Genomic DNA, 8,666 nt, shown 5'->3' with positions numbered 1-8,666 from the left:
TTACAACAAATCGGATTTGTTTCTTGTATATATTGCCTTGCCTTGTCCACCACGTAGATAATATCTCCGTGTTGTCCGATCTTCTCATTAGTCGGCCCGACCAACCGTAGGGAGTGCATGTAGTAGAGAACTATGTAGCTGTCTTTTTTGTTTTTCTAAAATTATTTGTTGGTGAAGGCAGTACAAAATATATAAGTTTTTCGGGATTGTCAGCACCCAGTTTCTCGCGCCCACGCGGGGTCGTGCTCCCCGGACGTCGCCCGCGCCATCCAACTGCACGCTAGGACCGTCTACGCCCCCACTTGGCGCGGCGCTCCAGCAGCGGTAGCAGGTGGGTCTCATTGTAACATGTGCAACACCCGATCTACTTTTACAATATCTAGATGAAACACTTGCATCATACATCGAAAATAGCTAAAACATTTGCAACATAGTCTGAAACACTTGCAAAACAGCAGAAAAACTTGAAAACACATGTGTAACCATTGCAAACATATGCAAACATCCAGATAAAATATTTACAACGTATATGAAAACACTTAAAATATTTGCATATATATGCAACATCCAGATCTATATTTGCAACATCCAAATAAAACACTTGCAACATATATATGAAATGGATAAAATATTTAGAACATACACTTAAAACATACGTGTATAGTCATTGCAACATGTGCAACATTCCGATCTACTTTTGCAGCATTGATATAAAACAATTGCAACATACCTCTGAAATATCTGAAATAATTGAAACGTACGCTTGCAACAAGCACTTTCAGCGCAATGTTACCCTACTGCTCGGACGAATGGAGGCTATTCGTCGGTGGTGTAGAGGTCGGCGGCGGCGCGGAGCTTGCCGGTGCGACAGCGGCGCGGGCAACTCGCTAGTAGGGTGGCGTCACACGAAGCTCTTCTCATTGCCTGCTTGGCTGCTTGCTGTTGCTAGAGCATCCGTGGTGAATGCTTGCCGGCTCTGTGGAGGTGGCCACGGCGGGCGACGCGGGGGAGGCGGAGTATGGAAGATGGGCGGTGCGGTGGAGGCGGAGCGCAGCATAGAGTTCTTTTTAGCGTCTGTTGCCACAACCGTATGTTTTTTTTTTCCAAAAATATTTGTTGGTGAAGGCAATACAAAATATATATGTTCCACCATAACAGTACTTTATTCTGCTCAAGTGCTGATGATCTAAGGCTCAAACAACGTGAAAGAAATCTGGTAAAATACAGGTACTGCCAATTCAGAACATCAATTTAGTAACAAACAAATAATGCATACTCAGCTAATAAAATATTCACCAAGACACTCCAGTGCTCCGTTATTTAGCTAACCACTGCTAAGGACGGATCACATAAACATTTGTTCACACATCAGGCCATCAGCGCAGCTCCAACTGCAAGCAGCAGTGCCAAACCAGCCGTCGCTGGCACGTCCGAGCTTGCTCTCCAGGCGGCGCTGGGCACAACCGTCGGCTTCGTCTGTACCTGGCTGATCGGTGGCGTCGCCGTGGCCGTGGGTTCCACAGGTGGAGCTGTCGCCGGTGCTTCAGGCTCCGGCGCTGCTGCCGTCGCTGGTGCTGCCCAGTTTGAAGGAAACCACCATCCATGGCGTTCATCAGTAAAATTTCCACACACACAAAAAACTCTAACCATGTTCTGACAAGGTAGCTAGGTTCTTACGCAACGGGGCCATGAACATGGACGGCGCAGGCGCATCTGCGACGGGGCCTGGAGCTGGGCTCTGAGCTGACGACGCGTCTGCAAGCAAGATCATCACAGGATTGATACTTTAGCAATGTTACAATGGACGCTAGCTATAGTGCTATACTAGCTAGTCAGTGAATGCTCAGCTCGATGGATCACCTCGGCATTGCAGCTGGAGAGAGGTGGAGTTGCACGCCCTGGGGAGCGTGACGGCGAGCGTCCGGTTGACGGGCACGCCGAGAGGCACGCTGCCGGTGAGGATGAGGCAGGCGCAGCCGGCGCTCGCCTTGGTCAGCGCGCCCAAGGGACCGGCAGCAGTCGTCGGTCGGAGAGGCGCCGCCGTTGGTGATGAAGTTGAGGCACGGCGTGAAGCTGGTGACCAGCGACGCCGTGCACGACACCGCGCCCGCGACGCCGGCGCCGGGCTGCCCGGACACCGGCGCCGGCGTGGCCAGCAGCAGCATCGCCACCGCGGCGGCCAAGGTGAGCATTAGCCTCGTCGTCGTCGTCATGCCCATCGACCGTATCTCTCTCTTTCTATGCTTCCGTGCACGACAGAGCTCTACTTTGCTGGCTGATGCGATGCGTCGTTGCAGATGTGCTCGCTCGTGTTTATATGTACACATAGTGATAAAAAAGAGGACTGGGTGCATGACGCATGAGTGGAATGTGGTTGTGACTTGTGAGGTGTCTGCGTTGGTTCGTCAGAAGTTGGTCATGGTAGCATAACTACCGTAACTATATTCTCTTGCATTTGTCAAAAGTGTCGTCACCAAGATGGGAGACCGACCAGCTCAGGTAGGAAGGGTTCGTCACCAAATTATTTCTTAAATTGGTTTCTCACGAAAAAACAAGCTAAGCTAAGGGATAAAGTGTCACCATTTTCAACTTCTTAGGATGACACCTGTTGCGAACAAAGACTTTCTTTCTGAGTGTCAACATCCATACAGCATGGGCTAATAAGTTAAATCTGCATCTACCTCTAGTCATCTTCATCTACCATTTGATGGGCAACATTATTATATATATGTACAATATTCTTGCATTAAGTATAAAAAAATTCTTGCATTAGGTCTAACTATATATACCTCTTTCAAAATCTTTGCACACGTTTTCTCCGCAGTGCACTACTGCAGAAATGGCTTCTACAGACGCTAGCAAGCAATTTTAACTAGCATCATGAGCACCGTAGCTTACAAACCGTAACTGAAAATACATTTTTAAGGGAGTGTTCTGTTAAGTAAACAGTTTCTAAAAATATATCTATTTTTAGAGACGGCTGGCATAGGAGAACCACCCTAAAAAATGATTTCTCGAGACAATTACGTATAACAACCGCCTCTAAAAATGGGTGATTTCTATGGGTTTGCGGTTGACTTCTCTGAAATGGCTGTAGTTGGAGTACAAATAAATTCATAATTTTTCAAAAGAAGTCGGTTGAAGACAAAATTTATTTAAAATTGTAGAGCTCAACGAGATCTAAAACTTTATAGTTGGTAAAATTTTTATTCGAAATCATTCAGGGGCCAAGATATTTATATTAAGTTCTTAGATTTTGAATTTCAAATTTTTGAATTTTTCAAATGACCTTGAATGGAGACACACTCTATATCAAATTTGTAGTTCTCGACGAGATCTAGAACTTTATAGTAGAAATTTTTTCCATTTAAATCAATTACGAGTTGAAATATTAGTTATATATGATTTGTACGTATTAGTACGCATGGATATCACCATATATGTAGTCACAAGTGTTTGTGATGTGTGGTGGTACGCATGAGGCGAGAAGTCATGGGGTCGAATCCCCTCGGATGCACTTGTGCAAAACGAACTGAAAATTGAACCTATAATTGCTGGTCAATCCTATAGACCTTCAACCATGTTAAAAAATCGATAATGATCCAATATGGACGTCCGTCCATGACTTCCTGCACCGCGCACTCGTCGGGATGCCATGCCGTGCCCTTCCGCCATCACTTGTCGCCGCACGCCCTCGCTCCCTGCACCGCTCACCTACATCCTAGTCACCTGCGCTGCTCGCTCCCTCGCCGTCCATCCGTCACCCACCGCCGTTGGGTGCACCGCTGAGCCAGCCATGGCCGCTAGGGCGCACGTGCCATGGCGCCTCAGGTCTTCCTCGGCCGAGCCAAGGGCACCAACGAGCGTGGTTGGTACTTGTGGTGCTCGCGCGCCATGGCTCGCTGCCAGCTCCCATCCTGACGGCCAGAATCGATCGGGCCAGCCTTCCCTCCCCTATGTTGCATATGTATGTTTCAAGTGTTTTAGACGTTTCAGATGTATGTTGCAATTATTTCATCTTGATGTTGGAAAAGTAGATCGGGGGATGTTGCATATATTGCAAGTGTTTCAGAGACATGTTGCAAGCGTTTTTTCAAAATATTTCATCTGTTTCTAGACATATGTTGCAATCGATTTTGATTTGGATGTTGCATATGTTTCACACATATTTTACAACAGTATGTTCCAAATGTTTCATTTGGTTCAGTCTTATGTTGCAGCAAGTGGTTTCATGTTGCAAGTGTTTTTTTATGTTTCATGTGTTTCACACACATGTTGCAAGTGATGTTCTAAATGTTTCATTTATTTTCAATCTTATGTTGCACTCATGTGTTGCAAGTGTTTTACGTTGTTTGGTCGTGGGGCGAGTCGAGTGCCGCGTGGACGGGGCGCGCGGCGCCCGGGGGGGGGGGGGGGGTGGCGAGGGTGCTAGGGGCCGTCGGACGGGATTGCTGCTGGTTGGGGCGTGCTCGTCCTCAGCCGCTCATCCCGGCTCCCGAGTGTCGCCCACGCGGAGAGTCTGAGAGAGAGGAGGGGTCAGGGGAAGGACCGGCGGGCACAGAGACGGGAACAGAGTACACTCATGGGGCAGGGCGAAGGCAAACAGAGTGGGCTGCGTGGGCGTCCGTCTGGGCGCTAGCCACGAACTAAAAAAACCGTCCCTAAAGACAATTGCAGCAAGTTGTTTACATTGCTGATGTTAAACATGAAAAGTTCATATATGTATAAATCATATTAACTATGGCGGACACTGTGCTAGTTGTATATATTACTAATATAGAATAGAAATACACTCCATCTTAAAAAAGAATGGCATTCTTGTTTTTGGAGTGAATGAATCTCAATTTTATCTAAATATATATAAAATAAAAGGTACTAATATTTATGATGCATAATAAATATTATTATTTGAATCATGGAACATATCTTTTATAATAAATCTATTTGAAGATATAAATATTGATAGCATTTTTTATAAGTTTGACATAGTTCAAACCTAGAATTATAACATTCTTTGGCATGAAATAGATAGATTAGGCTTGGGATGACGAAACCTGGAATTTACATTTTGGACCAGTACTGAACGTGAAAATATTCGCGTTGTCTTGTCCACTAAAATCCTGTATGGCATAGCTTGAAAATGTGGAATTTTGTGCCTAAACTTTTAGAAGTTCTCAGGCAACGATGTTACACAATCAACTATTACAATTAAAAGGACAACTCACAAGAGAATCCATAATTTTTTATCTATAATAGGTAAACAATGACACAATTCGATTTCCAGATCACATTGTAGTATTACTGACTGTTGAGACATGAAGCTAATGCATAACTGACTGTTTAGACTCGAAGCTGGATGCCAGGATTGTTCAGAGAACCCACTTGATTTCGTCGGCGTCGCTGGTCAAATTGTAACGTTTGGACTTATGCTTCACCATCCTCGGCCCTCCTCCGTCGCCGCCGTCGCGAAGCACCTCCACGCCGCCGAGCACAACAAGGTCTTCTGTAGCGAATTCATCTGGTTCATCGTCACAGTAACAGTAAGTTTCAAAGTGTCTCATCTGCTTGAGTCGCAAGGCCTTGGCGACGCAAAACCTGCCTCCACCCAGGTTGATCAGGTGGTGGCCGCCGTGCGGGTAGTAGCCGTACGGGTACCACTCGTTCCACCTCTCGATCTCGAACTCGCCGAAGCGCGGGCTCAGCTTCATCTTCTCCTGGTCCCTAGGCAGGGCGAGGTCCTCCCACACGTGATCCAGGGTCGGCGCTCGGCGAGCGTCCATGGCGGCGGCGAGGTCCGAGGAGGCGCAGAGCTGGTGGTCGTGGCCGGTGTCGTTGTCAGCGCGGCTGCTGAAGCCGAGCCAGGCGTCGAGCTCGGGGACGTACTGGGCGCGCCCGTCGAAGGGCAGCACCCAGTCGCCGGCGTGCTGCCACTCGTTGGTCCTCGTGTCGAAGCAGTACGTGCCCTTGGCCACCGTCGACACGCAGATGGTGGAGCCAGAGCCGCCGTCGACGGTCGTGAAGGACGTGATGCAAGAAGCCGCGGCGGGCGCGGCGGCGGCCACGGCGAAGGGTGCGGGTGGGAGAGGCTGCCACCTGTGAGGGTGCTGGCTGAGGTCCAGGCACTGGAAGCTCTGGCCGCCGCGGTCGGTCATCACGTAGAGGCGGCAGCTGTCCTGCTTCTCTTCCCCGTCGTGGTCGGTTGTTCTTCCGGTGGTGATGGAGAAGGTGATGGGTTGTACTCCGACTCTGTTGGGCCCGTCGAGGGTGGGGCTGGGCTGGGCTGGCATGGTGCTGATGACGGAACCCGAGTCGGCGTCGTAGACGTCGCCGTGGCCCTCCTTGCTGGCGTGGAGGTGGAGGATCCTGTCGCCCGCCGCGCCGCCGCCGGGGCTTAGGAGCACAAACATGTCATCCAAAGGCCGCCATGTGGGAGTTTGAGGGACCTGTTGGAATTGCACGATCGGCCTCGGCAGCCGGCGCAGCAGGCTGCCGATTTCCGGCTGCTTATTAGTTATTATCGCCGCCGCCGCTACTGCTCTGCCCTTTCGCGTTTGCTGCTTCTGCTTTGGCTGTGGACGGGTAGAAGAGATGCTTGGCGACGTCCAGCCGATGCAGCGAGTACGCGCCGTTTTCGCTGCGCGGCTTTCTCGCCACCAGATTCACAAACCGCCGGATCATCTTGAAGCTATATGATCTGCTCGATCTGCTGGAAGACTAAACGATGGAGAATCAAATCAAAGAAAGAAAACAATTTGCTGAGAGGGAGAGAGATAGGATCACAGGAGATGCTCTACCAGAAACAGTAGATTTGTCGTGTGCATTATATCGGACACTCGATAAAAAAGTTCTTTGTCGAGTGCTGCAAAAAAACACACTCGACAAAATAATGGCACTCGGCAAACAAACTCTTTGCCGAGTGTTAAAAAAACATACTCGGCAAACTAAGAAAACACTCGGTAAAACAGCGACACTCGGCAAAAAATCGCCACGTGGATATCCATCGGATAGTGTGTCGGCCATTAGGAGTTTGCCGAGTGTCCGTTAGTGGCACTTGGCAAATAAATAAGTTTGTCGAGTGTATTTTTTTTTGCACTCGACAAATAAATAAGTTTTGTTTGTCTTCTGGCCTTGAAACTTTTTCTACTCTCTACATACAACATGTGGTACTTCATGTTAAGATTTGGTATATTTCTTGATCTGTTTGCTATATTTAATTATTTTATTACATTTCAAGGATTTTTTTTGGTATAAGTCAAATTTGAACTGCAAGTAATTCAAATAATAGAATAAAATGAGTAGAAAAATAATATTCATGTTATTGAGTCCAGTGTGAGGCCTTATCCAGGAAATGAAAAGAAAATTCGAACATCTTATTCAGGAAACACGACCACGAACGTGTGGCCGAATGGTTTTTAAATTATAAAAAAGCAAACGAAGTACGAAAATCATGAGATTTGTCAATATCTCATGATATCATACGTGGAGGCGGTGGTAAAAAATTGAGAATGTTTCACACAATATGTCATGTACGATGTTTATGAAACGAAGTATCTCAGAAGAAGAATCGTAGCGTTGAGAAGGATTCAATAAGTTTGAAGTCAAAGTGACGGTTGAATTAGGGTTTGACTTCAAAACTTTTTGTATAGGTAATAGATAACATATGAAATTTTGGTAATTTTTTGGATCCGTTTGATAATTTTAATTTATTAAGTGCAATTATAGAATTTTAATTGATATAAATTGAATTTGAGCTATAACTGCATAAAATAATAATTTTTTTTCTCTTCTGGCCTTAAAACCTTTTCTACTCTCCACATACAACATGTGGTACTTCATGTTAGGATTTGATATATTTCTAGATCTGTTTGCTATATTTAATTAATTTATTACTGTCGGGGACCTAATACCAGGGTACCCTAGAAGGTGGAACCGATGACCACCGAACGTGAAAAACTTCTGGACGCATAAGGGCTCCATGTCATCCCTTGTTCGAGTGACAGGAGTTCGGTTCCGCCTCGCCCGACACCTTCGGGACGGGCTCGGTCTCGCCCGAGGGCCGAGGGATAAACTCCGTCTCGCCTGACGCCTTGAGGGCGGGCTCGGTCTCGCCCGAGGGCCGAGGGATAAACTCCGTCTCGCCTGACGCCTTGAGGGCGGGCTCGGTCTCGCCCGAGGGCTGAGGGATGAATTCCGTCTCGCCCGACCCCGGAGGGGCGGGGTCAGCCTCACCCGACGCCTTTGTGGGATAACCCTGCCTCGCCCCAAAAGCTCAAGGCTAATCTCCGTCTCACCCGACGCCTATAGGGCGGGCTCGGTCTCGCCCGAAGGCAAAGGGATGGATTCCGCCTCGCCCGATCCCAGAGGGATAGGTTAGGTCTCGCCCAAGAGATAGGGATTGGTCTCCGCCTCACCCGACGGCACAGAACGAGCCTCGCCCTGATCGATATCTGTCCCTCATAATGATGGGTACAGGACGAGACAAGACGTTCGGGTCAACCATGGCTCCGAACGACCATACCCTGCGCCCTGGCAGGAAAAGGACTGCCAGGGAACGACAGGACTGATGCTTTAGACCCTTCCGGGCGCCACAGAGCCCAAAAGGTATTACAGGTGCGTGCATCTCGCCCTGTAGAGTTGTAGGCGCCGCCTTCAGCTCTGGGACACGG

General features: G+C 48.1%; 1 pseudogene; it reads right to left on the bottom strand.

Annotated features, from left to right (window-relative positions):
- Positions 1 to 1,175: 1,175 nt before the first annotated feature.
- On the bottom strand, positions 1,176 to 2,268 carry LOC136545283 (non-specific lipid transfer protein GPI-anchored 20-like; annotated as a pseudogene).
- Positions 2,269 to 8,666: the final 6,398 nt, after the last annotated feature.

The sequence above is a fragment of the Miscanthus floridulus genome, chromosome 3 (assembly GCF_019320115.1).
Source record: "Miscanthus floridulus cultivar M001 chromosome 3, ASM1932011v1, whole genome shotgun sequence".
NCBI lineage: Eukaryota > Viridiplantae > Streptophyta > Magnoliopsida > Poales > Poaceae > Miscanthus > Miscanthus floridulus.
Note: the sequence above shows the minus strand (reverse complement) of the source record. Positions and strands in the feature narration are given on the sequence as shown.